Source organism: Carlito syrichta, unplaced genomic scaffold, assembly GCF_000164805.1.
Source record: "Carlito syrichta isolate Samal-C Ts95f unplaced genomic scaffold, Tarsius_syrichta-2.0.1 Scaffold307103, whole genome shotgun sequence".
Classification (NCBI taxonomy): domain Eukaryota; kingdom Metazoa; phylum Chordata; class Mammalia; order Primates; family Tarsiidae; genus Carlito; species Carlito syrichta.
This window is the reverse complement of record NW_007251199.1, coordinates 178,726-189,042: the sequence shown is the minus strand read 5'-3', so window position 1 is coordinate 189,042 and position 10,317 is coordinate 178,726.

Here is a 10,317-nt window from a genome sequence, read left to right as displayed (position 1 = left end):
AAAGAAATATCCTTCTTACTTTTGACCACTAAACTGTGGTCATGAGCTTCATGAGGGCAGAGACTGAGGCATCATTCTATCCCCGTCTTAGTGCAATATTTAGTGTGCTATAGATCATCTAAATATTAATTGAGTGAATGAAAACCCACCTTGCTATCTGTACTGGTTTGCTAGGCTGTCTTAATAAAGTACAGGGAATTCGGTAGCTTCAACAACAAAAGCTTGTCTCACAGTTCTGGAGGCCAGAAGTCTGAAGTCATGACGGTGGTGTTAGTTCATTCTGAGGACTGAGAAGGAAGGATCTGGTCTCTCTCCTTGATTTACAAATGACCATCTTTTCCCTATGTTCTTCACTTCCTCTCCCTTCTGTACATGTCTGTTTGTGTGTCAGCATTTCCAGTTTTAACAAGGACATCAACCATATCGGACTAGAAGTCCACCCAATCTAGTATAACCTCACCTTAATCCATTACATGTACAATGATGCTATTTCCAAATAAGGTTACATTCGGAGATACTGGGGATTAGGACTTCAGCATATGAATTTATAGAGAACACAATTTATAACCCAGTGTCCCTTTTAAGGACAAACTAACCATCAGCAAGAAACCAAGGTTTTAAATAAGACTTGGTATGTAATATAATACCATATTTTTTGATAAGGTGTAAACTCCCAAAGGGAAGACCCTATAAATATATGTTCATGTTTAATGTTTCTTTCTTTCTCCCTCATTCTTGTCACTATTCCTTTCTTTCTACTCTCTTCCATTTGACTAGACTACCTCTACTAAATACAAGAAATGTACATATGTGCATGCAGGTTAAAACAAAACTCAAGTTTTCCTATTGTTGCTTTTGTCCGGCCCAGTAATTTATTTTCTTTGCTCTGCTGTGGACTATATACAGAGTTATTTAATAATACCAAACAGGAACTTGATACATATATGTATTTTTTTAAAAACTATGCCAAAGGAATAAATCATACGTAAAAGTTCTCATCTGCTCTCCCCACCTTTCCCATCAATCAAACTCTAAGTTGATAGTCTCAAAAAGGTGAAGCAAAAGAAAAGAATGCAACATTTCTTTTGCTTTGGATCACATAAACCTCTTTGTTCAGGATGTAGACTTTGACCCTCAAGCATCCATTATGTGTTTTTGTTCCTGACCTTGGTTATACATTTTAAATGTGAAATTGCTCACACATGGCTCAGTGATGGTCTTTTGTTACTTACCTTGTAAAGATTATTTTGTATCTGTGTATGAATACCTGATAAGAAAAATAGTACCTGTATACTAGGAAAAAGCAATGAATTAGTGTTATGTAACCCTACCGAGAATATTCTGATAGCAAGCCTGGTCCAAAATATTTGATCAGTGAAACCATAATATTTTTATTTTTATTTTATTTTTTTGTAGACTGTTTGGTGCAACATCTAAGTCAAGGTTATAAACTTTTCCAAACTTTTTACAAGACAATTCAACGAATCAAAACTGTTTTCCTTAAGTATGTATCTCAATAGAGAGATGCATACGTTCCTATTGATTAAAATATCAACTTATCATACATAAACTGTTCTATCAAACTCTTTAGTGTAAGTAGAGAGGATTTCTTTAGTCTAAGTCTTTATGTTTTTGTATGTATGTATATCCAAATTAGAAAACTTTTCTTCCTTTCTCTTCAGGCATTCAGTATTCTTTTTTCTACTCACAACATCTTACACTTAGAGAAAGATCTAAAACATATATATATATATATACACACACACACATATATGTATGTGTATATATATATTCAAGTGTGTTTGATAATAGTTTAAAATGTCACCCCTTCCAAAATAATTATTATTATTTATGTACATAATCTTTAATATAGGGCAATTAAAATTCCACCATGGGATTGCAAGCATCTGTAATATATTTGAGGGAACAATTTAAAAAGGATAACAGAGATACTTATTTCTGCATGATTGAAGACCTCTTGTTAGTATAACTCATCTCTACTAACTAGAGTAGGCTTTTCAACAGAAAAATTGTGAACTACTAGATTTTCATGAAATTAATGTGATGGCCTACAACCAGTAATTTTTTAAACAAAATAGAACAGAACAGACTTGAGATGAAGGGGCAAGATCTTGTGGATATATGCATATATTACCAAATCAAAAGCATAATTTATAATACTCTTATGAAATAATGAGTCTCTATATAAAGTATATATTTTACTGTGTGTCATGGTGGGAACAGCTGAAAGACACTGATGTACATTTTATATAGAGAGTGCTGCAGTAGACATGCATCTAAAGACTGACAACTCTCCTGTCAATTTCAAAACAAAATTTTCCATACTTCTAATATCATCATTCAATACATATTTAATGTGTGCTCACTGGGCCTACAAGTCAAATATGACAGGGTTTGTGTTACTGAAAAATTCGCATTCTTCTGGGGTGACTGAACTAAGTACTCGCATAGTGTGAAAGCAAGAGTCTGGACTACAGAAGGGTCAAGGTGACAGAGGAAAATCTATTCATCTAGACCAGGGAGGCTTTCTAAGGTAGAGACCCCAGATCTTAGTTTTTTATGGACAAATAGAATTAACCAGCTCTATCAACCAGGATTCAATCAGGGAAATAGAACTCAACTCTGTGTGGCTCAAGATGAGGGATTTATGACAGAGGTAGCTGCAAAGGGACTGGAAAAGTTGATAGAGCAAAAGGTGAGGGAACTGAGAGATTAGTACCTCCAGGAAACCACTCAGTCTTCCTAGGGGTTCGAGAGATAAAGAGAAGAGGTTGTTGCATATGGAAGGAACAGGGCATCTGGGGTTGCCAGGTGGAAACAGAAACATGAAGGAGTCTGTTCAGCTAGAAGGTGGGACCAAAGAACACACGGCACTGCCAGGGAAGCTATCTCAAGTAGAGATGAGGGGAGAATCTCCTGATTTCTATCTTCCTTCTGCATACTACTTTTCCATTCCTACCTCTCACTGTCCAGGCAAAGAAGTCTAAATAATATGTTTTGCAGGGGTCACCCTGTGACACTGAACAGAGTTGGGAAAAAGCAGGAAATGAACTGAAGAGCAAATGGACAAATAAGCGAAAACCATGCAGGATTATTGAGGGACAAGAGAAAAAGACAAGTTTGGAGGAACTGTAAACTGTTTAGAATGCCTGGATCACAAATAGACAATGGAAACTGGTGAAAAAGTAACCAATGTATAGATTGTAGATGGCCCTGGGATCATCCAAAGAAGTTCACTTTTTTTTCTTTCTGTTTTTTTGTCAAGGTGATGTGAGGTAGTGAAGATTCCCGTGTGACTGTGTGCCTGTGTATATTTATGTAATGCTTCTATTAAAATCAGAATCAAAGTAAAACAGGTATATAGTTAAAGAAAAAGAAAGGAAATCGATAAGAGCTGAAAGTTGTTGAAAAACAGCGTTCTGCACACTATTCTTTCTCATCCCATTTCTGCTTTGCAAAATAATCCCTTTTAGCCACCTCTGTTTTAGTTCTTCTGGTCATTTCATTGGCAAGTTTTAATGTGATGCTATTTCATTATGCTATTTTCTTGATTTTACAAGTTTAGACAACATATCTTGACGACTCCACTATAGAAGGTAAGGATTTAGTTCGCTTAAGATAAACCCTCGTTTCTTTATTTTTCTTCCAAATCTTGATAAGTATATTATTATTTTTAACTATTTTTCTTACCATTTAGAGTTTTAAATGATAATTATTTCTGTTCTAATAATATTTAACAATATATCTTGATAACCTCCCCCATACCGTGAAGTGAGAATGTGAATGTTTCTATATTCCCTTCTACCGCTCATTACCTGCTTACGTCTTCTAACTTTTGCCAGGTTTAAATTCATTTATTGATCTGGTAAATATCTACTTATATATAAGCTGACTTTTAGAAGATAAAATATACATGTATACTATAAAGTGGTAAAATTCTTCAAGTCTTTCATACACCAGAGCCCACTTTTTAAGACATTGTTCTCCATTCCATGATGGAGTGTGAATTACTCCTTTAGATGTAGGGCTACGTTAGAAACAAGTGATGTGATTACAAACCATATCCTTACTAGTGTCTCTATTGTTATTTTCTAGAATTAGATTGTAATTAAGAAAAAAATATTTTAACCACCATGAAAACAATAAAAATTATTTTCAACTTAAGAGGAAAATTTTCTCAAATACAAGTTCACATTCAAATGATAAAATAATAACTTAAAACAGCTCTGTCTTTGGAAAAATAAACAGAGTCCTTCTCAAAAGAGAAGGCAGAACTCTCAGTGTGGTTATACCTTTCTGTATACAATTGATGAGGCCTTAGAAAGTTGCCTGCTAATCACATCCTTATAAACAGAATTGTATGCCAAATCATTAAGGGACCCCACGATTTAAAATATTTCCATGATGAATCTTTTATACAGCACAGAATTCTTTTATAGTACAAATAATCATCTTCAGTTTATTTTTCAGTCAATCTAAATTTTCACATACTGAGTTTGCTTAACTCATGACACAGCTGTGTTTATGGAGAAAACTGAACTCATAGATGAGTAACATTATCGTCATTCATTTTCTCCATACTATGAAGGATAGACAAAAATGACAATTATGATCCTTCAGACTTGCCAAGAGCTTACCAGAGTGATCTTTTATAAACATGCTATGGATATTTTCCCTAAGATACTTACATTTCCAATTCCTTCAAAAAACTTTCCATAAAGACTGAGCCAGGAAGGAAAGACAGATAAGACTGCTGTCCACTTTTATCCTCCCCCTGTCCTCCCTGCTTCCTTCACACATCCTCACCTCTAAGCTAAAGAGAGAAACTCCTCAGTATTTCTGAGAGTCTCCCGAATTAGAAGTGGTCACTTTCCATAGCTTCTTCAGCAGTCCCAGTATGGCTCTTGGTTCTTTCATGGGTCATTGTTCCTAAAATAGTGTGAGTCCTGATGGTACAAGTTTGATATATTTAGTTTAGTAAACATAGTAGATTGATTTTGTCTACTGACAGAAGACCACAATATTGAGCAACTTGAGATTCCTGATAACAGTGTAGAGAAAACATTTCTACAGGAAAAATTCCTAGTAATGTCACTTTTATGAATAAGTCTAAAAAACATTAATTTTTAAAAGCATAAAGTATTTTTACAACAGAATAAAAATTAAAGAATCAAAGTAGCCAGCAATAGGGCAAGAAACAATTATGTACCTCATGCAATATTAGGCAGCCATTGTAAGGACAATTACAAAAACTGTTTAAAAAAAAAAAAAACAAGTAGGCCGGGTTCCGTGGCTCAGCCTATAATCCCAGCACTTTGGGAGGCGGAGGCGAGTGAAATGCCTGAGCCGGCGAGCTCGAGACCAGTCCGGGCAACTTGGCGAGATCTCGTCTCTACAATAAACCAAAAATTAGCCGGTTGTGGTAGCGCGGGCCTGCGGTTCCGGCTACCTGGAAGGCTGAGGTGGAAGGATTATGGAGTCCAGCAGGTCGACGCTGGGGTGGCCGGGAGTGTGCCACTGCACTCCAGCCTGGGCCACGGAGTGAGACGACAACTCAAAAAAGAACAAGAAAGAGCAGTAAGATGGTGACGAGCACATGTGCATGATTGCAATGATATGAGGAGACAAACATCTACAGATGGCCATGAGAGAACACACACAAGCTTTGTTTTAAACAATTGTTAGTAATATTTTCATACTTTTCAAGTATTTTAGTACTGTTATATGATCTTTATGATCAAGAGAAGAAACACTTTAAATTGATTCTTATAATATGTTTTTCTAAAAAGGAAAATGAAAGAATCCTCAGGAGTAAAGCAATCCAAAATAACTTGCTTTTAGTTCTTGAACATTCAGTAGTTGCCTATGAGTTTAAATATATTTTGGCAAGTAAAGGAATTCATCCTATTGATGAGCAACCTTATAGAAAGCTTGGGAGAATACAGCAAGAAAGATCTTAGGAAGCTGAGGGTGGTCAGGGAGATAAATAAATGATTCCAGCATAGCAGGAAAGAGCAGGGGAGAATGAGAGACAAAAAGAGAGATAGGAACTACTATTTATGAAGTCCCTACTACTTGCTAGGTCCCATTAATACACATGTGAAACAGTACCATCCACAAAGGAAATGGTCAATGCATAACTAAATTTTTTATTACTTGTTTCATTTCATTACCACTCATGAATTAGGCATTTGTTAACTGTATAATCTGTTCCATAAATTAAAGCTACAGATACTGCATTTATATCTCCTTACTTTTCTTACATATCTTATTATTAAGAAGACCAATATCTCCCTTGAGATCTCCCCTTCTCATGAATTTCCCTTTATTACAGGAGCAAGGAGGAATGGTTAGACTGGCTTTCCCAAAATAATGTGGTTTCTATGTAGAGCATTGTTGTTGTTTCTTGTTTCATTTTTCTAGGACTGAATGAAAATTATGGATGCTGGTCTCCCTAAGAACACACATATTCACATATGAGAAAAATAGTTTTTGTCATTTCAGGAAGACAGTCTCCACCTCCAAGATAAGAATATCTAGTTTAAGGATAGTGACAGCAATTGTACAACAGGCACCTGACAGCAGTGCACTCCAATGACATAGATGACAGTTAACTTACAATGTAAGAAGACTTCCTTTTTCAGTTCTCTCTCCTTTAAAGAGGGACCCTGAAAAGGAAGGTCTGAAAACATAGCAAGCACTCAGGAGGAGGAGAAATCTTAGGTGAAAACAGAGAGAGAGGTCACTCCTACATGGGACAGAAGAGAGGATTTGATCATAGAGCAAGCACAGTTTTGTTAACTTTGTTTTGGACTATATATTCTAATATCATAATTAAAACTTGCTTAGGACTTAAAGTGACCACATGATTTTTTTTAATGGAGTCTATTCAAAAAGAAAGACATTATCCAGGGAAAAATTACTCCACTAAATAAATTTTAAAGAACAATGGAAGTAACAACTGTGCATTTTAACACGCACTATTTTATTTATTCACAATAATCCAATGAGATAGGCATCCTATTTCCTCTAATTTACAAATCATCACACTGAATCACAGAGGAGCGAAGTCACTTACCTGAAGTCACATAGCTCATAAGTCCTACTTTAAACCTAAGCAATCTGAATTCAGAGCTGGTTTCCTTAACCTCTTGAATCTTACATATTGAATTAATCTTCTTCATTCCTGTGAAGTCAGCCTCCCTTTTGGAAAACTGGCTAGTACTACTGCCTACACCACTAAGGCATATTCTACATGAAAATCAGAGTGAACAGAACAAGAATGGCTACAAACGTCACCCACATTTTTATAGGAGCCCATTATCCCACGTGGGTTCTTGGGCTCCACTATGTCTCCACAGAAAAACACATTGTATCAATGGGTAGGCTTTTGGCTACTGTCTATTTATAGGACACACAATGTCCTATAAAGCATTTTATGGCTTCCCAGAGCTTTGGCAGAAATTTAGGTAAACGGATCATGCTATACCTAGACATGTATATCCAGTTTGAATATTTATTTAGATAGAAGTACCTTGATGAAAATTATATTATAGAAAGCTATTAGCATAAACATTCTGAAAAAAAGTCTAGACCATTCTGAGACATTTGAGTTTGTTAGTCAACTTTGAAATAAATGATTTAATATACTACATATTATATGTTTTCTTACATGTGCAAAAACCAAGCACTTTTCTTTAGAACATCAGAATAATTAGCACTTACTTTTCTCAGGCTTCAGTCAAAATTCCTAAGCAGTAGGCCAAACCTTATTCAATGTCTTGTTGTGATTTTTCTTTTTCATATTTCTGACTGGGTTGTGAGCCTCATGAAAGCAAGGACCCAGTTAGTCTTGTATCCTAGATTGTGAATACCTAGGATAGTACTTAGCACACAGTAGTGGCTCAGTGAATATTTTGAATGAGTAACTAAAGGAACTAGAATAAAGGTTACTGTACTGTGTTTCTTAATTTTATGTGTCAATTTGTTTACGTATGGTGCCAGATATTTGGTCAAACATCAGTCTAGATATTGTTGTGAAGATACTTTTTTTTAAATGTGATTAACATTTAAACCAGCAGATAGAGTAAAGCAGACTACCATATTTAATGTGGGTGTGCCCTGTTCAATCCATTGGAGGCCTTAGGAGAATAAGCTGGAGTACTCCCAGGAAGAAGTAATTCTGCCTTCAAACTGCTTTTGGATTCAAGATTGCAACAGCAACTGTTCTCTGTGTCTCCAGCCTGCTAGTCTTCTCATAAATTTTGAGCTTGCCAACCTCACAGTTACTTGAGTCTATTCCTTAAAATTATCTATCTATCTATCTATCTATCTATCTATCTATCTGTCTGTCTGTCTGTCTGTCTGTCTGTCTATCTGTCTGTCTATCTATCTATTACCTACTATCTAATCTATCTGCAGAAATACAGTGGAGATACACTGGAGGACCCTAACTAGTACATAGGCATTTTATTCTTATTCATTTCTAGGCTATGACAAGATATTAAAAGGCTCACCTAATGTTATGAAAAAAGATGGCTTTGGACTTTTCAATAGATGTGGCTGCAGTATGTCCAGTTCATTTGGGGATGTTCACATGGAACCAGAATTGAGGCTCTCTATTCATCATGTTTTTATTTTCTTGTCCAAGACTTGCTTCCTGAGTTGTGGAAGGAAGGGTTAAATGAGTAGTCTTACCTCTCGAGAGTTTCTTCTAGCAGCCAAACCACCAACTTGTAGTTCCAGATTGCAGATCCAATCTGTTCCATATGAATGATAGCTTTGGCTGCATTGCAGTATTCTCAAGCCAATCTTTCAATCATTTTATTCTCTAATCCTGTTTGTATGGCTGTACCTGGCTAATTCACCTTCTAATTTCCATATCAGCAGCCAATTATATGGGTTGCTCCACTACAGCCAAAAGATTTGAGTCAATTTATAGCATTAAAGGTAAGTAAAACCAAATCAACTTACAATCAGGGCTTGTTGGTTACATTTTAACATTTGAAGAGTTGTTAAAAAAGAAAAAAAGACACAGAACCCCTTTGACAGAAACAAGGCAATGACCAAAAAGAGAGGAGAGAGTGAGTTAATGATGTTTTCTTAAAAACACTAAATTGTCTAAGAAATGTTTCTAAATTGAGTGCTTAAAATAGAAAATAATTCTTCAATTCAATGGGATTGAAAATGTTGCCAACTCCTTGACAGTTTCACCAACTGGAGAACCAGCAGATTAAATTAAGAAGACCATATAATATTGTGGCTTTATGGATATTAAAAATAGTCTGGAGATAAATGAGCATAAAATATGATTTTGAATTCAGATTGGATGAGACACTGTGTAGATAATGGAGATGTTGCACATGGCAGAGAATGCATTTGGGTACAGGTTTGTTGAGATGGAATGCTGGTGAGGGGACTATAGAAACAATGAGATAAAAGAGGAGATTGAGAGAGGGGGTAGGGGCTTAGAGCATTATCAACAAGAGGCTAGAAAGTGATTAAAATGTCAGAGCTATTGTACATCTCCATATCCTGGAAATCTGATTAGCTATACCATGCATTTTAGCACATTTATTAGGACATTTTATTTCATATTTCTAATTACTCCATCTCACAACAAATTTCCCTAAACAGGTAATATGACCTTCCCCTCCAAGTTCATTCACTCTATCCAAACAAGCCAGTTTTTTTTTTGTTTTGGTTTGGTTTTTTTTGAGTTGGATTCTCACTCTGTCACCCAGACTGGAGTGCAGTGGCCACTCCCGGCCACCGCAGCCTCGATCTACTGGGCTCTGGCGATCCTTCTGCCTCAGCCTTCCGAGTAGCCGGAATTACAGACGTGTGCTACCACACCCGGCTGATTTTTTGATTTATTGTAGAGATGAGGTCTCGCTGCCCAGGCAGGTCTCGAACCTGCGGGCTCAGGCAATCCACTCACCTCAGCCTCCCAAAGTTGCGTGATTACAGGCTGAGCCACCGAGCCCAGCTTACAAACCAGTTTTAAAGCTGTTGCTCGTTGTGCACTTCCCTTTCCTGGAAAATTAACTTGTCTATATTTTAGTTAATACTTTATGTGACATTTCTTCCAGATTCTCTCTTGTAAATAGGATGCTCTTCTCACACTGCCAAATCACAATAAGCCTCTTTCTTGTCAAATAAGTTTATTGCTCATGAAAAAATTCTATGTTTCACTTTGTTTTGGGAGTTTTCTTTCTAGATCAGTCCAGGATAATTAGTCAAGGTATGATGTGCAAAGCCTAGGACATCCCCAGAGATGTCACCAGAACTCCTGCA